The sequence below is a fragment of the Coturnix japonica genome, chromosome 9 (assembly GCF_054131305.1).
Source record: "Coturnix japonica strain WE chromosome 9, WE-NBRP24, whole genome shotgun sequence".
Taxonomy (NCBI): domain Eukaryota; kingdom Metazoa; phylum Chordata; class Aves; order Galliformes; family Phasianidae; genus Coturnix; species Coturnix japonica.
This window is the reverse complement of record NC_140671.1, coordinates 1,094,139-1,113,394: the sequence shown is the minus strand read 5'-3', so window position 1 is coordinate 1,113,394 and position 19,256 is coordinate 1,094,139. Positions and strand designations below refer to the sequence as shown.

Sequence of the window (19,256 nt, the reverse complement as noted above, 5' to 3'; positions counted from 1 at the left end):
TGTTAGTTACAGGACAGTTGTTCTAATTGCAAAGATTATTTCCCATTGCAGAGGAGGGCAGGACCAAGACAGGTAACTGGATTCAATAAAGTACAGCGTTCACTCACTGAGCCATTTACAGCCTCTTTAAAGATCACTGCTAGGCCCTACAGCAAACTTATTTCTCTTCCAGTTTCCACCTGCCCTACCAGCAGGGACCCCAGCAAACTGCTCAAGCCAATCAGCAGCCACCATATGTATAAACCAAGCACTAACACACGCATTCCAGATCAAATTTTGCTGAGTTACAGCTCCAGCTGAATCAGGCTGTCTGCCAGGCTGGAGCCTGCAGAGAGAAAAAACAACAGTGCAGACCCAACATCCTCCCAACTCTAATTCACACTGCTTGTGCTACTGATGTGCTGTTTTGAACAGCTGAGAATGGTGTTACTGACCTTGAAGAGACACTGTTAAACACGTGTGCTCTTGTGCCCAGCATTACAAGGACACCACATTTTCTCCTGTTCCTTTGTGAGCAGGAAGGAAGAGATTTTTTTCTTACAGATAGCTGCTAATTCACAGAAAGATTACATGAGAGACTCCCTCAGTTGATTAATGTAAGTAAGATTTAATGTTCTCATTTGTTATTTCCTTTGTCGTGTTCCCAACAAATACATCAAAATTCTATGAAAAATTTGAGCCATAAGCTGAACTAAACAGCTCATTTAATGGGTAAATAGTATGTCTGAAAATACTTCTTGGGAGCTGAAATAAAGGATAGAGTGAGTCACTGTATGTACTAGCCAGAAGGTCTGTGCACCATCCTTCCACTTTTTCTTCCCAGAATGTTAATGCAGTACTAGATATTACATAAGATTTTAGATAGTTCAGAAGAGGCCTCATTTGTAAACTGGGCTGATTGATAAAAACAGATGTGAGATCAAGTCCTGACTCATAACTGCAAGATGGTCTGAAACAGAAAATCAAACTGCTCATAGGACTCACAGAACATGACGCATCCCCTCTATCCTTCTCCTCTAATGCACACACAGTTTTAGCCACAGTAACAGAAATTGCAATCCATGTCTCGCAGGCTGGTTTCATTGCAAACCCATCAGGCAAAACTGGCATCCAACCTTCCGTGCTCTGCCCTGAGAAGGAAGCTGCAGAAAGGTCTGGACAGGCCCAAAGACACCCTGCTCCACACGAGTGGTGCTCCTCACCCCACAGTCAACCTTCCAGGTAACCAGGCACTTCTCAAAGGCACTGCATCATTGGTGCTGTTCTAAGTTAGTTTAGATCCCTCACAGAAGCCCTGATGGGTAACACTGCGATTCCTGGGGGCATCAGCTGTGCTGCTTTGTGCTACTTCAGTAAGCATGAAGTGCAGAAACCTTCTGTGCTTTTGTTTATTGTTGAAATGAAGAGCCAGCACGTGCTGCCCTGGCACGTCACAGATAATCACAGATCTCACATTCTTCTGAATGAAGCACACAATTACACAGGCAGCATTTTCCTCATAATTATACTTCTTCGACAGAGCGAATCTGCTCATAACTCAGAGAAGAGTAATTGGGGGTGACAGACTTAATCTCATTTATCCTATTTGCTCTTGAAACTCTATCCTAACAAAACAGAAAGTTAAAAAGATTAACAAATAAGATCACAAAACTTGATAGGTGTCAGACCAACTCATGCATCATCAACTGCCTTCCTCTGCTCAATTAAGCACCAAATAACCCTTTCTGCTCTTTCGCTTGGTGCTCTGGAGCAGGACACATTTGTGCCTTACAGTTACAGTTCACCTAACATTAAGTAATTGAATGGGTCATTTTTCTTGAATCCTGCTGCAAATTAAGGTTTGGGGCTTTTGTCATCAAAACCTTACAAATGCTCAGAGATGCATTAGGACACAGAGGACAGAGATTGGGATTTCAAGAATTTTAGCCTTGGCACTGACACTGGCTGGCAGAAGGACTGAAATCCATCTCACTTCTCTCCACCCTGGTTCAGTGCCACAGCTGGAGCTCAGGGTACCCCATGGTGGAGGGCAGCACTCACAGCCTTTAGCAGCAGGAATCCAACACATCTCTCACATGCTCCATTCCAGGAAATTTTTATCTTTTTTTCCATTTATATGCTCTCTCCTTCCCTGAAATAGCAGAAAATACCTTTGTGGAAAAGGCACAGAAAAAAAAAAATGCTCGCTTTCCATTTTTGCTCACTACCAAAGATAGCCGGGAGATTACTGCACAGCTAAAAACATTTTGCAAGGTGCCAAGTCAGGTTTAAAATGGCATCACTGGAGACTGTCAGCAGAGAACGTATCTGAGCGTCACAACCAACGTGAAAGAGATGGGCAGGTCCTGGGACAGCTCAGGCCACCAGCTCATTGCTCAGCTCTGCAGATTTTGATAAATCATCTGATTTCTGTGCTGCGTCTTACTCATTGGAAAGATTGCAGCTAATACACTGTTGCCATAGCACTACACCCTCGCTGCGACTACAGCAGTTGCACTGATAGAAAGTGATATTAAAGTAAAGGATAACAACTCTGAATGTTACATAAAAAGGGGAAAAGGAGAAATAAATGCTGGAGAATTTACCACTGAGAAACAGAAACTGATGAGAAAGGAGCGCCACATGGAGCAGCTCATGCTGGTAATGAGTGGGAGATGGAAAAACATCCACCCTGGGTTGCCAGATGCAGTTATCCATCACGGGAGGCCAAAAGAAGACCCATAAAAAACCCCATGAATTTCATGAGCCCATTCCTTGTGAAATATAGCTGACTGGAGCCAGAGGTTCAAATCTATCAGCTGCTTCACTGTGTTTAATTATTCTCAAGAAACGTGCAGAGCTGAAATTCACTCAGGTTTAACAAAAAGCTGATGAGGTTTCAGCGAACTTTCCATTGCACCCTGGACTCAGTCCAAAGGTAAGTGGTTCATGACTGGCCAAGAACAGAGCAGAGGAGCTCCATTAATTAAGAATTCAATTTGACATATAATGGTTCTTGGTGAAAAGTCTTATCACATATCACTCCCAAAATAAAATATACTGAATCTTTTCCACAAAGCTACTTGAAAGCTGTGGAGCATGTTCCTTTTCGCCCTTTTTAAATGTCTCCAAATATCTAAGAAAATACATTACTGTCATGTGAACTTGTGAGGGAGAACTATGGAATAGGAACAACACCAATAACCAGCACTAAGTGACATGACCATAGGGACAACCATACCACCACCATCTTCAAGTCTGGAAGCCACCCTGTCATTCTAGGCCTACAGTGGAGGAAGATAGACCTAGCAGCCTGGACGTGTCCTTGTAAGGTCCACATCCAAAGTGACTTTACAGCACAAAGCTTCTCTTTGCAATGCTGAGTCCATCAAAGAGCCTCGTACAGAGGAGGGGAAGGAAAATCCTGTGAGGCCATCACATTTATTCCATGACTTGAGAGAGCTGCTCAGGAAATCTACAGCTAATTAAGACCAGAGGTTCTTGCAGACTTGTCTGGACCGTGTATTGCCTTTGAAATCTAGAAACAATACCTGTCCATTGCCTGAATAACGTGATTCAGAGCTGTGCTGCAAGTTCTTTCATCTATATAACAGCTTGCTTGTGCAGGGAAGGAAGCCAGTTCCTGTCTGAGATCTCATGTGAACAGTTCTAGATACCAACAGAATTACAGCATGTATTGAAAGGTTTCCCTGTATGAACTAGAAAGATTAGAGACTTCATATTCCACAGAAGAGATTAACAAAACAAAGACACAGAGGTATCTCTACAGCAAAGAGATAAAGAAGATAGATACAGTGACGAGTGTAAACATTCTCATATATCAAATACAGGAACAGACACATGATAATAAAACAAAAGCCTCTTAGAATCTCATCTGTAACTTCTCTCTGGGATAGTTTTATGGAACCGTGAACTGGGAGCATGGCATTTTACACTGAACAAGAGTATTTACATGGCTGGTATAAAGTGGCCTTAAGATATGAAGAATTTGAGAAAAAAATTACTTGAGCACATATATCAGAAAATAAGAACGACAGACAAGCTCTATGTTTTAAGCTATAAAATAAACTATTCTGAGAAAGAAAGCTCCCCGTGGTTACCTGCTTTGGGGCGTTTCACCCCTTCCCAAGGCAGCAGCCGGTACCAGCCACCTTTCCAGGCAGGACATAGAGGAGAACCATCAGTGAGTCAGACTATTTTGGCAACACTATGAATCCTCAAACCCACAGACCTAACAACAGTGGTCAAGGTAACAAAACAGAATAGGACAAGCCATCTAGATCAGCACCCTGCTATCACAGACCCTGTGCTCACCATCTCGCCCGGCCATGCAGTGCCCTGAAACTAAACAGCATTTTATACACCAAACCTCAATACACCACTCTTTTCTCTGCCAGATGGACACCAGTAATAGCAGGGCAGAACTGGGCCTCTCCCACACCATTGCACAGCCTGCTGCAGGCTGCCTGGGGCACAAGGACACAGCTGAAAAATCCTTGCTCCTTCCAGCAGAGGGTGGTGGGACACACAAGCCAGTAAGCAAACATATGGGATTATCTTGAAAGCAAGAGATGTGTGTTAAAACCAAAAAAGCAAAGGTTTAAACCAAAACTAAGGCTTTAACACCAGTAAGGAAACAAAGTGACACTGCCCACTGCAGTGAGCTGTTAGAAAATTAAATGCATTCTTCCATCTGCACTCACTGAGATGAAAAAACACAAACCATCAGCTTTCTCATCATCTCTACCCTTCCTAGTAATGTCATTATCTCTATTCCACTTTGTATTTTTGGGCAGGGAGCAGCAGTATCTGAACAGCCTTTTTCTGAACCTCTCTATTTGAAGTCTGTCTTTTTTCTACATAGAGCTGTTATCCTCCCTCGAGTCTCCCAAAAAAATCAGTAAGTAACTTTCAGGTTCTATTTCTTCTTGTCTCCCTCCCATTATTCTGCAGCAGATTAAGGGGCTGAGCAGCAAAATACCAGCAGTGCTACTGCTGCTGCTTGCAGGACAGCCCTCAGGCACTTCTGAATCAGCAATCAAAAAGTCACTAAGACAGCAGCAGAATCAGACTCTTCACGAACAATTAAACAGCCGTGTCCCTCAGCTTAGATACAGGTTTCCAGTTTTAGCAGCGCAAGCCAAGCCTGAGTACTGAGCTTCTCCTGTCTACACACACAGCAATGCCCTTGTACACCTGACAGCATTAGGGCAGGCTTCTGAAGGCAGCTTCTCCTGCAGGTAAAAACTTATTACAGCACCTGGCAAAGACAGGTTTCTTCATTTGAAAGAACCCCAAAGTTATCAGAATAGGTGTAATTGTGCACTGGACCTGAACGCACTAAAAATCTTCCAACTGTGTTGCCATAATTCAGCAACAGTCAGGATTATAATTACTTGAGATGTATTAGAGACGCTTAATACACTTAATACACTCCTGAGCCAAAATAGGGCAATTAGCAGCTCCTGTACCAAAATAGAAGAGTATGTAAATGGCATATGTGTCACCATCTGCTAACAATATGCTACAGGCAGATCAATTCCGAAAAAAAAGAAGAAAAAAAGGGAAAAAAAAAAAAAAAGAGGAAAAAAAAAGATAAAACCTGTTTCCAAGAATCAAAGTGAATACTCAGCTTAAGCATTATACTTTCCAGATTCCCAGCTGGGAGCAGAATGAGAAGCATCAAGCATCTTATGATATAACTGTTGAGAAATTTCCAGGCCAAACTGTCAAGCAAGAAGTCTGGATACAGATCTGAACTACAGGATGATGTTGTGTCTGTGGAGTTCTTCCACTACTTCCAATAGCATCTGTATGCACACTTTAAAAATAAACCCTTATCCCAGAACTTTGTTCAAGTTCATCCACTTGGGTTGTTCTTTTTTTTTTTTTTTTTTTGTCCCTTGATTTAATTTAAAGAGTAGGATACATCATTGTGCTCCTCAGGAAAATATGAATATTTACTTCTTGCTAAACAGCTAACACAGCAGAATGGAAATAATGAACTGTTTGAGCTGTTCTGAATTAACCCCTAATTCCTCCTCCTCTTCGTCTCTCCATCCGGTATTTCCTGAAAATCACATGCCACAAGCAAAGCAGTTCTGGCTTACACTAGAGAATGCCTACAGCCCTGCGATACCTTGGCATTCCTCTTCAATACCAGACAGGCCCGGGGAAATGTGGAGCTGCAGATCACAGGGGAGCAGTCATGAAGACTCCTGTTTACTTTTCACATTATTTACTTTGATTTTTGAAATTGTTTGGATTCTCCCTTTTTCTCCCCAAAAGGGCGTGCAGCCCACAGAGGCACTTTAACCCTCTATTGCCTCTTTAAAGCACGAAGTGAGTGCTGCTGCCTCATCTCCCTCCCTGGGGCTCCAGGCAGCCCACAGTCCCAGGGCCACCAGATGGCTTGGTCTGAATGTGCCACTTCCAGCCAGGACCAGAAGCCATCATCTTCACTGAGTTAAAAGACACTTAAGATTTGTTAGCATTTCTGAATTGCAAAACTCACCATTTGCAAAGGCTATAGCCCCAGAAAATAGCTCTCCTTCAAAAGGTTACTGAAAAGAAAAGCAGAAGTGCCAGGTTGTGCCAGATGAGCAAATGCATCTGCCTGTGGTCTTTGGTAATTGATATGCAGCTCCTCCTTCAGTGCTTCCTGCTTCTCTCGAATTCATGTAACCATCACTTTAGTTTCTCAAGGACGTTTTGTGAATGTCATGGATAAAAAAGGCTTGAGATAATGAGATGGTTATCCTAAAGATATAGCGCACACAGCCCTAGAGAAAATAGAAGTATTCTCACTCTGAACAGCAACAGATGTCAAGAGAGCAGAACCCTGCCATGAACTCCACCACTGCAACACAGCAGAAGCTCAGCCTCCCACCCTGAGCACAGATCGCGAAAGGCAGAACCACTCTGAAACATCTCTCTTGCAAATTGTTGCAATCTCCCATCTGTCTTCAGCTCGGTTGACTTCGCTGGGTCCACAGGGGACGATTTACAGCGTTCATTTTGGATTACGGGTTCCTAAACTGTGACTCAGGCGGCAGAGTGAATGATTTGCAGCTGTCCCACAAAGGCACACTGCGCAGCGATGCCATGCAGTGCAGCTGTGCCAGTGGTCCTTTTTAGCCAACACAACTGCCTAAGTCCATGTCACCACTCATGCCAATGCCCGAGGCAAATAATACTTTAAACAATAAGGGATTTTAGCCCTGCTATAAACACTAAATTTGCAAAGGCAGCCGTTTGCTTACAGTCTGTTCCTGCAAACTCTATTCAATAACTTTTACTTACATAAATGCATAACCATACCCAGTACCACCCCTCCCAGGTCTGCGAGCACAGGCAGGTGGAGAGAAATAGCAGCTTTACATTGCAGTACCTGAGACACACCATGAGGATGCTCCCCTGGGAGCTGCCACACAGGGTCTGTTTGAATAGGGACACACAACCATGGCAGCACAGTGCACGAGAAGCACTTGTGCATTTTACTCTTTGGTTCCTATATCTTTTCTCAAGGGTATCAACCATAGGACAGTTTCACTGCAGAAGGATCTTTAGCAAAAGATAATAATGACTGAAGCAACCCCTGTAAAATGGGTATTAAAGCCAACTACAAGCCAAGATAGCAACCTGAAACTGCTTTCAAGGGAATTCAGCCTTGACAAACCAGCACCTGCATCAGGTTGTGCCATGCAATGGTTGCTGACACTTTAGCAGACACATTACTCATAGTGTAGACTAACTGATGATTGCTTGCCCCTTCTATTGACTTTGAGAAGCTGATAAAATGCAACTTTGGCTGAAAACAGCACGCACAAATCTGCACCTCTAAGGTGAAGACACCAGTAAAACTATTCTAACTCACAAACAAATCTTAATCTAAAGCAACACTGCCCTGAGGGTACACTAATCTTCCTCCACATGCTGTAAAGTTCTATTATTTTTCTTTAGCAGCAGTGACCTTAAAGAATACAAATTTCATAGTTAACAGTATAGACTGTAGATAGAGGAGAGTGCATCTCAAGTTTCAATATCATTAATAACCCTCCATACAGCAGGTTCTGGAAGTTCACATACCCTACCCTGCCAAGCAGAACAATCAATTCTTGTACCCAGACCAAACTGATATACAAACACTGCCAGCAATCCCTTGAACAAAGATGAATAAACATGGTTGTTTGCCGATATTTTTCTTCCCCACAAGTCCTCCTACCTACGATCAGATGTCTGCATAGCGGCAGAGCACACTGGGATGCTCACCCAGCCACAGCTGCAGACTGTCTAAATCAATCGCCATCCTGTAAAAAAAACAACTGTAATTTTTCTTACATGATTCAGAGCAAAGCACGTCCTCTTGCAGTCAGTGTGAACAGAAAGATGAGAACACATCTTTAACTTGATCTGGATCAATGGCCATTTCCTTTTATAAACTAACTTGTATACAGCCAGCCTGGTACTAAAATGAATGACATCTAAGAGAACAACAGACCACTAACAGAGTGGATCTAGAACTTGAAAACTCAGGTATCTGACACACCGTAATAACAGCCAGCATTGAAATTATGTAGAAAAGAAAGAAAGTGATCCCTAGCTGCAGATCTTACACCCAGGTGCCTCTTGCTTCCCCTTCACCAGGCACATGGCCCATTCATTGACAAGTGTGTTTTCCCACTTCAGTTTCTTGGGAGTCTCTATTTGGCTGCGCATCAAGCCAAATGTTCATTTTTGCTATCAACATAGCCAGGGGGCTCAGAGATGCTAGCCAACCCTTGTTCAACTGGTGTTACTGTTTTACAACATGTCATGCTTGGTGATACTGAAAGGAAAAGACAATAAAAAGAAAAATTAATCTTGTGATTAAACACAACACTTTGGATCGCTGGCTGCTGCTGCTGGCACCATGCCACTGTCTCTGAGTACAGGATAGAACCTGTCTGCTGTCTTCAACAAAAGGATTTTTATACAACGAGGGTCTCTCAGCACGACTGATCAAAATGGGCAGCTTGGCAAAAAGACCTGGAAACCATCAGTTACAGCTTTGTTATATCCCAGCTTAAAGCTGATGCAGTCCTGCTCCACACTGAGATGTGCACACCGTGCAGAATTTCTGCTCATACAGAACGTTCACATGCCGTGTCATATATCGCGACATTCACAGCATACAGAATCCACAGCAAATTTATACAACTTAGAAATATTTGATTTCAAGAGATTTCAAGCACGTATCAACTCAGAGTACAGACTGTTTTGACAATCCTCAGGGCTTGCTTAGCACCTGCTCCCTCAAAAGCAGGCTTATGTGCCATTGAAAGACTTGCACTGGCCTTTTGGAAAGGGATTAATTGCTTTTCCACTATGAATACATGCATAGGAGACTGTGGTAGTTATGTCAAAATCTGTGGTAACACAACGTAACTACCATCACCAGCAAAACCACCACCGAGGTACTCAGCTGTCTCCTAACAAGTGTGATGGTGTAACTGCTAAGGATACCTCAGCTTCCCAAAACACATTCCACGAAAACCTAACACAGTCTAATCCCTCACATACAGGCAAAAGAGTAATCAGAGCATTGTTCATATTATTCACAGGGTAAGAGCTCTTCTGATTCAACCCTGATGCTCGAAGTGCCTCACAGGAGACAAGAGGAAAGACACAAAGATTATAGCGTAGGTAAAAGGCCTTCAAAACCGCAATTGAAAGAAAGGATTTTTTGCACGTTGAGCAACTAAGCTCATTTCTGCTGATAAAATCCACTCCTGCTAAAGGCTAACATCATCCATGTAGAAAATACAAACCTGAATCACAGGATCTCCTGTGACACAGAGAGGCAGAAACACTCCAGTTCTCAAGCAAAGCCAGCTCTGGGCCTGCTCTGGAGAGGGGTGGAGACCGAGCAACCCAATTTTTATCTCCAGTGTTTGCTTTCCTGTAATTCATCAGTATCTCTGCACTGTGTTCATATCACTTTGCAAATGCTCCATAACACAGACTGGCCAGGCTTTAGGACAGTCGAGAAAACTCAAGTGGAAACTGCCTAGATATGCCTGACATCTCGTTTCCAGGCTGCCTGTCATGTTGGCATTAACAATGCAATGGCAGTTCTACCGCGGAACAAATTCCTTATAAATATGGATTTGTCAAACTGAAATGTCTAGGTAATAAAGATGGCTGGAAGACACAAACCCACAAGCAGAACTATATTTAAGATATTGCAAAATACAGCCACGGTGATAGAATAAAGCATTTTAACATCTTTGTAAATCTCAAATGTGAAAAATAAGCATTCAAATAATACAGCAAAGGACAAATGAAGCATTAGGAGATGCAAATGAATGAGAATCTCAGACACATCAACACTGCACTTTATTACTGCGCTACATTTTCAGGTTGCATAAATAATCACACACATATTCTGTGGCTGCACTAAGCCACTGTGACAACTATGACCTTATTGTGGCAACGAAATGACAAGAAATCCCCAGAGACCCAGCAATGTTTTGACACCACAATCCTGCAGCTATCTCCACAAGCAATTAAATGAAAACGCTGCCCTGCCTCCTGCTACATCCCACAGAGCTGCAGCCAGCAGTTCATCCTGCCTAAGAAAACACTGAGCACGTATAACCAGTGGCTGACAGCTGCCAATCAGCCCCAGCTTATTCCAAGCAGCTTCTTGAAGTGGTCCAGATAGATTTGCAAGAAAAATGCTATGCTGTATTCCTGTGAGATGTTAAAAACAATTGTTCCACATGGCTTAAGTTTCCTGAAATGGACACTTATATTCTTTCATGGGGGGAAAAAAAAAGTGGAGCTGCGGGAGATGCCAGATTGCTTTCTATGCCAGCCCTTCCTGTAACCCCAGCACACGCACAGAAACTGGGACACACTGCACTGAACACAGCAGCAGCCACCAGGAACATCCCAAAGGGAAACAGGCAGGTGAGGCTGGCCGGCCCGATGCTTGCAGTCACTTGCTTAGCCAGCAGCACAGCCCACCAAAACATGTTAGTGATGCTATCTAGGAAAACACTGGGAAGAGAACAAGAAGTAAAAGAGAGTAGTAAAGGGAGGAGGGAGTAAAGGAAAAAAAGCTGTTAAAACAGATGACCTTGGATGAAGTGTGCAAAGGAACAATAAGTGAAATCAGAAGGAGTGACTGAATGTAAAGAGAGAAGCAAGGAAAAAGCACACGGAGCAGAAAGAGGAACAGAGGAAGGCAAAAGAGGCTGCAGAAAGTCCTGCTGGAATGGAATGTGTGGGAATTGATCTTAAATCCTTACTCGGGGTTTTGCCTCTTCTCATCACGCTTTTCTACTATAAACACAATCACTTTCTGAAAGTATTAAATCACGTGGGCATCAAATAAAGCAGCACCTCAAATTCCTGCCCGGAAGGCCTATGCTATAGAGTTTGTAGGCTCTGTCCAAAGGTAAAGTTTGCTGATTGACAGCCAGCCCTTTAAATTTCATTTGCTCAGAGCGCACCAGAAGCATCCAACACTAATACAATTTTAGCAAACATAGCAATCGTTTGCTTTGATTTACAAAGGTCACCAGACATCAGTTTCAATCTCCCACTGCCGCCCGTTTGCCAAATTCTGCTTTCAGAAGACTCATTTCAAAATGTGCTGGGCTTAATTTCATATAATGAGCAGTCAGGAATCTTTAAGTCTTCCTTTTACTCCAGAAAAGTACCCTAAAAAGGCTTTTAGAAGGGCATCAAGCTGTTCTCATTTGCTACAAGGTATCAGCTTGCTCCCATCTTGCAGCAGGAGTTATGATGTAACAACAAGTGATACCTTGTCTCATCCAGCATGTGCAGAGGTTCGTGGATTGCCAGTCCCATTTATAAACGGACATTTCCAACTTTCAAAGGGGAAAATGGGATTTAAGCACGAGATCAACCGCCAAATTGCTCAAACAATTACAGATGTTTCTTACGTGTCTGACCTAAGAGGACTGACTGTGAAACGTGGGCTTAACCAAACCACCATGATTTCCTCCACAAACCATCCATCCAGAGCAGGACCAGAGGAGACCCAGATTTATGGGTGAAGTATCTTTTCCCTTTCACTTTACTACTATTAAAGCCTGCAAAGCTCCCTGCACGGCAGAAGGCACTGCAGGTGGCAAACCAACTTGTGCTTCTGCATCCTCACCAAGGGAACACGACAGGAAGAGGACGGCTATTCATACCCAACCAGCCTGATACACAACGACTGTAGTTTGTACTAGTGGGGTGCTGCTAAGAGAATTTGCCAAAATAGCCACTCACTAACTCTTCCTCTCAGCTGAAGGTCACTACGCCTGTGACACTGGTGTCGTTGAGTCTGAGGAAGCAGTGTTGGCTGCTGCAGTTGAAATTGGTTACAGCAGAGCAAATCTTGTATGGCAGATGACTTGTATCCACTGTCAGCTCCTCCACCAAAGAGGGCAACATTCCCCAGTAACCAGGTTAGGTTGCTTATTTCCGTTGGTTTCTTAAAGTACTGGTTCTGTAAATCAGAAAATTTGCTGTTCATCTCACAGCAGACTATAGCTTTTTTCCTCCAAAATTCTACTTCCATTACAGTCTGCAGTCTTCTCTTGACTTCCCTGGCTGGCAAGGCAACAGACCACTGCCTCCTCTTTGGATCCGTTTTTGCTTTCCTCATCACACAAAGAAAAGGAGTCTGGCCTTTCTAATCGGTTGCACCTGTGTGAGATTTCTCCCAAGCAGCAAAATCACTGCCAGGGAAATAGTTTTTGTAACCACACTCTGGATCCTCAAGCAAAAAAAGTTTCAACTGCAGCCTTAATTGAGAATCAAGAAATTGGTTTTGGTAATCTTACAGGATTGCTTACAAGTCAACTAAATGTCTATAATTACTGATAAATGCTTATCAGAGATTAAACTTAATTAAGATTTCAGTTGATTATCCAAAGCCTCGGAGACTTCTTAACTATGCAGAATGTGTTTATTACAGCTACTGACATAAATCAGTTTATCTTGAGCTTATTTCACATAATTAAATCCTTCTATGACAGATGTTGTGTTTGTCAGAAGCGTCTGATGCACAGTTCTGAAGATTTGTTTACCCCGATGCAGTTAAACACAGCTCCAAGTCCCAGTTCCTCTATTTATTGTGACAGTGGTCCTTTCCCTATCATTTTTCTCTCTCGAAGAGCCTTTGCATGCATTCCCTACCTCTGCCACAATTAAGGCATTACCCAGCTTAACTGACAACAGTACAAACAAAATTCAAGGCAGTAGTTTAGCTGTGATGAAATCGCCCTACTAGCAGTGCTTTCAGGAGGATAATGAAGCTGTTTGCTCCAGGATCCACCATGGACTGCTGGAAGCTTGGCAGCCTTCCTGACACTCAGCCACTGACACAGCATATCCAAATGGACTGGGGCTGTGTGGGCCTTTGGTGTAAGGTGAGCTCAAAGGAAAAGACAAGCTTAAATCTTTCTTCCTGATGTACGTCTTGTGACTGATCATCTATTTTGAGTATTAACAATGAAGTTATAGGGAAGTAAATGTGCACTTCCAAATCAGGGAGAAGAAAAGGGCTCCTCCTATAAAAGCTGATTTTCTTGGCAATCAACATTTCCCTGTGAAAATTACAGACCAACTCCTGAATGAACGAACTCTTCCGTCAGACTCCAGAAGTAACTGACCATAAATCAAGCTTAAAATGGTGGTAGGCTGGCTCCTACCACTGGGATTTATGTTTTAACACTGAAAGACCTCAGTTTAAACACACAAACTCTTTTGGGGTCATTGTGTAAGTGCTTTACATTTTCAAAAGGAAAGATAAGAAAAGCTTAGGTCCAATGGTCTGTTCTGGCTTTAATAAATAAGAGTACTAAAAATCTATGAATCACTCTCCCCTTCCTGAGTCAAAGCTTCCCAGAATCATCCCAAATCTCCCTCCTCCAGCATTACTCTAATAGAAACCCCCCACAAAGTGAATTGAGGAAACTGAGTGCTTGTTTGCAAGAAGTTTTCCCTCCCACACAGCAAGTGTTTTTCCATTCTTTGAAAAATACTGTTTTCCTTCCTTAAATGGGGCACCACATTACACAGATACCCCTCCATGTGAACAGAAGCAGGAATTGTTTCTGGGAAGGAGGGCAGCCTCCCAGCATGGTGACAGAGCCTGACACAGCTGGAGGAGAGCATTACCTGGAGAATCACCAACTGTGAATGGACATTTAGTGACACACGTGCTGGAGCTGTGCAGTGCTCTGCAAGGTAATTGTGCAGACTGTTTCCCTGGGAAGTACATTCCGCACAAACACACACAGTCATCTCCTGGGAAACCTCGTTCTGCTTCATTTCTGATTGCATCTGAAATCCTTAATGGAGTATGTGACCCAGCATTAAGACAGTGAGACAAATCAGGTGAAAACATAGAAAACGGTTACCAGAAACTTATCTATTTCAGATCCATTTCAGCCTTCCTCTGGCAGAAGACCGGGCAAAAAAAAAAATAAGCTCTAATAAGAAAGAAGATGTCAGGGAAAATCATCCCCAAGGACAGGAGAGGAGCTGGAGTCATAAAGGCAAACAGATGGTAGAGAACCAGAAAACCCTCTGTTGGATTCCAGCTCCTCAATTAACTTTATATTCTGATGCACATTAGAAAGAGACGATCTAGTGGTTCCCTTTATGAGCCAGAAACAATCTCTCACCCTTGTTCAACCTTCCATGATAATCACCCAAGGAATCACTAGGCTCCATCACACAAAAAGCAGGATGCCAGCCCTTCTGGGCTGCATGTGATGGGTTTTCCCCACCACTGCTCTCTCTTCTCTGCTCCCAAAGCCAGCCCATAGCATTACAGCTCAGTATGCAGTTCTCCCAGGGGTTGCGGTGGATTTACAAGACACACACTGTGGTAGCTCTGAAACCGGCAGGGTTGTGGGTTTTTTTTTTTTGGTGAATTCTAATTCTTGGGAAAGATTTTCATGTGACATCTCAGAAGGCACAAGGCCCCGCGTGTGTCTCCAGGTCACTGAGCTTAAGATCTGCCTTGTCATTTGGGCATCACCCCCGAGAGAGGCAACCAACAGATCAAGCCAGGAGACCAAGGTTGTCTTTTGACAATAGAAAAGAAACACAAACTTTAACATATGCTGCCAAGCAGATGTGAACAGTGAAGATAAGGAAAACACCTACAGCATTTCAAATTAGGGTTTAAAGAGAAAGAGCTTAAACCGATTTCCAATTAAGTCACCAGACGCAGTGAATTAACGCTGGCTCTGAAACAATGACTAAAGGTATGTATGCAAAATCAGCTGGGAAGAGAAGCAGGGTTACTCAGGTCAGCACTAGTTGGATCACTTCTGCAATCTACAATCAGTCTTTGGGCAACACAAACAGTGCCAAAACTCCACGTGGCCAGTTAGAACTGGGCCAATAAGGGAGGACAGCTGTCCAAAGGGAGCACAGAAGCAGATTCCAGCAGCTTTGCTTGCGGGCTCCGTTCACGCTGCTCAGCTCCACACAATGCAGCCTGGCAGCCGTTGCCGGACTAAATTAGCAGCGTGTCCCTAATGAGCCTGCCTGACAGTTCAGTATGCTGCCATTAACCAAGCAGTCAATGAGACCTCATAGGCCTCTCCTCACCGCATGCTCAAGCGATAACACTTGTCCTTCTCATTGCTATTTCCTTACGGACAGATTAGTGACCCATCACAGAAGCTTGTGATTTTCTTTCTGCAAATATTTCCAGAGGAACTACAGCTTTAAACTGAGGGACAGGGAAGGGAAAGGTTCCCAAATCCTCCCAGATTTGCCAGAAGCAATTCTCATTACTTCTGTCTGAAAGAACTGTGCTGAAAAGGGCACAGAAGGGGAATACCACAGAATTCTGTAGGGAGCACCTCTTTCCTCATTAGTGGGTGTTTGAGTGCTCAAGAAAACGGAACTTTCATGAAACCTGATCAGCCTAAAGGACGCTCCAGAAGCTACTCTTCCACATCTCCCTAAAAGTGTAACTACAAGCACTGTGTTGGTAATCAGACTGCGCAGAAAGCAATACTCTATCTGCACGTACAGCCTAATTTACAGCTCTGCTGTCCAGTTTACTGAGTTTAGAGTCTCTATGAATTAGCCCTGGAGAATATCCAGACTTTAGGACATAATTCCCACACAGAGCCTTTGGAGAAGGTCTTTTGCATCATTCCTCCAAGACACAAAAGAATTCCAGTGACACAGCACGGGATTTTTTCCCCTTCAACCTGATACAGCTTAAAATGGAACACCTCTATTGACTGATGGGAACCACCCCCTCCTTGAGGTATTGTATGTATAATGTGGAATTTATCCAGCTCCACAACACAAGAAAGCATCCAGAAACAAAGCTAGGAAAAGAGTATGAGGAGCCCCAGACAAAAGTGAATAGCACCTTACACTTGGTCTTTAAAATTAATCCTATTTACCACCACATGGCTGGACAACCTCTCACTTCCCAAGCCCCAGATTCCCCCTGTCCCATTGCAGTTCCCATTCAAGGCCAATGACTCAACACCTCAATGGGGAAAACAGTCCAGGCTGAAATTCATACCCAACAGGATGGGAGAATGCTGAGCTCGTCATGAGGAGGAAGGAAGGCAAACCCATTAGCAGGCAGAAAGGAAACACATTTCAATAAGGCTCTTTTGTCTTTAGGAAAGGGAAAGCAGGCAGTGAAACACGTTCTCCTCTCTTCACAGTTGTGTTTATGTAGACTTCTTGCTTGGAAAAATGGTAACTTTCTGTAAAAAACTGTACGAAGGAAGAAAAATACAGAACTGCTTAAGAAAATAAACCTCCCAAATGAGAAAAATAATTCAGATCTATTCTGGAAGAGATCTAAATATTTGCACCTTTCAAGCAAACAGGAAGAGTCCAATATACAACACGCAGACTGATTTTTACAGTGTATCCCTTGAGCAATGACTGTGCATCAGACTCTGCCAGTGGCTGCACACAGATATGGGGCACTGCTTGGCTGCGGACCCTCTTTGCCTTTCTGTCCCCATCACATAAGAACAGCTATCCCAGAGGTTTCTCAGGATGTCTCTGAGACTCCATCAGCTCACAAGACCCCTTCATTATGTAGCTGCCCAGCTTGCAAAGAACTCAGCAAAGAGTAAGGTACGTCTGGGGAGGATACAAAAGGAAGCTCCCCAGGATGGGGCCCTCAGCATGGTACACAAACACAAGACTTAGTCTTCAATACATTTGTCTTCCCCAGATTTTAACAGCGCTCCATCAAGCCAGCTTAGAGCACCAGGGGCTGCATGCAGTGCCAGTGGTCCTTCTTGGACCACTGTGCTGATGTCCCCACATGCACGTGCCTTGAGAGTTTTTCAGTATTGCAGCACCTCCTGCAGCTGTGCCCATCCATCTGTTTCCTGCTTTTGATAAAACTCAGCACTGGCTGCATGGGAATTGAGCCCAAAAAGCACTTTTTTCCCCCTCCACCTCACTCTATAAGAAACTGGGTATTAAAGTACAGCTACCGAGCAAGATCACAGAAGACCAAGTAATACGGGTTATCAGATCAGCTCCCTTCCGTCTGACAGCTCCAGGAACAGGAGCATGACATGGCCACCACCAAACAAAAGCTGTGGTACTTCTGATCTTCCATTAATAGGTTTCAAGCAAGGAGGCTGTGCACGAGCACAAAGCAGCCCGCACCGGGCTGTGCCGCAGAGCACCTCTGAGCACACTGCAAATGCAGCTCAGCCACCATTCGTGCCACTGCACACAATGCACGCTTCAGAAAAGCACCAAACAAAAGGAGATTTGTGAGATAATGCAGTGGAGCAGAGCAGAATACTTAACATTTTGAGAAAGACAAGGGCCAGTGAGCGGAGCAGAGGCACACACTGAACAAAACCCTTCAGGACAGCCTGAAGCTGCCCACATTACCAGCTACAGGCCTCCGCTGCCAGCACGAACTGAGGCTCGATTGTGCGGTGCTGATCAGAGGCTTTTGCCAGAGTCTGGCAAACTGAAAAGCTTCCTAAGTTCACAGCAGTATGGATGTCCACTCCTGTGACCTCCGCACCCTCCCCTGGTACAAGGATCTTCAGGAAGAAAATTGGCAGCCTGAAAATACAACAAAGAGTGGGACCAGCACTGCTCCGAGAGCAAAACAGCTCCTCACAGCATCTGGTGCCCTCATGCTTTTCTAGAGGAGGGTTGTCTGCAGATTTTGGCTCTCCACCACAGCTGGATGGTTTTCTACTACAAAAGGTGTTAATTTCTTTAGCCTCACTACAATCATTATTTTACATTAGAGTCATCCACTTTCAATTAACCCTAAAACATACTATTCTTTGAGCTCAGAGAAGCAAATTCTCTGCCCAGCCATGCTCCAAACAACTGGCTTTGGAGCAGGACGGCTGGCCAGGACCCAAACCACTCCAATGAATGACCAGAGCAAGGATCCTGCTCGGAGCCTGCACTGCTGCTCCACACTGTGTGGCCACACTTCCTCCCAGCCCAATGCCACAGACAGCCCTGGCACCAGCCCTGTGTGTCTGCCATCCTTGGCTGATGTACCACTGATTTAGGAGCACTGTGGACTGCAGTCACAGGAAGCAGGGAGAACAGTTTGGCCCAGTATCCTCTCCGGCTTATTGCAATGCTGCTCCCCAGGCAACTGCTGCTGGCTACAGGAAGAGACAGCATAGAGGGCTAGATGGACCAGGTACAGCCAGTGTAACAGTTCAAGAAAAGCACTACAAAAAGAAGGATCAAACAACACAGAATCTTTTGTTTGTTTGTTTCGGTATCACGTTGGGAACCATTTGGCCTACAGAGGGTTGGCAATGAGGGCAGACGCAGAGCATGCCCAGCTTCCAGACCTGCACTGAGCAATGGAAAGCAGCTCTCACCGAGAGCCTCATAAAGCCACACATTACAACAGTAAATATTCTGCTCAGAAGTAAAAGTATTTTCAAGTTGAAGCGGAGCTTTTTGAACTGAGAATTGTTTCTAAACCTAATGCAGTTTGGCCTAAAGCAGTCAGTAGACAAAGTTCCAATTATGTTAATAGATCAGTTTCTCACCATTCACACATTCATCTGCTTCGAAGGTGCACTTCCCATTGATACCTTCCTAGGGAGGAAAAGGGACTTCTAATTTCTCCAAAGACTTAACAATGAGTATAAACTAAAATTAACAGCACTCACTGCATGGGTGAGTTTTAAGGGTGGTTTTCAAGTTATTTTTACTTAAAGCTTTCCCTGCGGATGCAG

General features: G+C 43.9%; 1 protein-coding gene across 2 annotated transcripts in view; it reads right to left on the bottom strand.

The window, feature by feature from the left end:
• ZDHHC8 (zDHHC palmitoyltransferase 8) overlaps positions 1-19,256 on the bottom strand; it is a 67,639-nt gene that overhangs the window by 21,987 nt on the left and 26,396 nt on the right. The gene's annotated exons all lie outside the window — the stretch shown is intronic.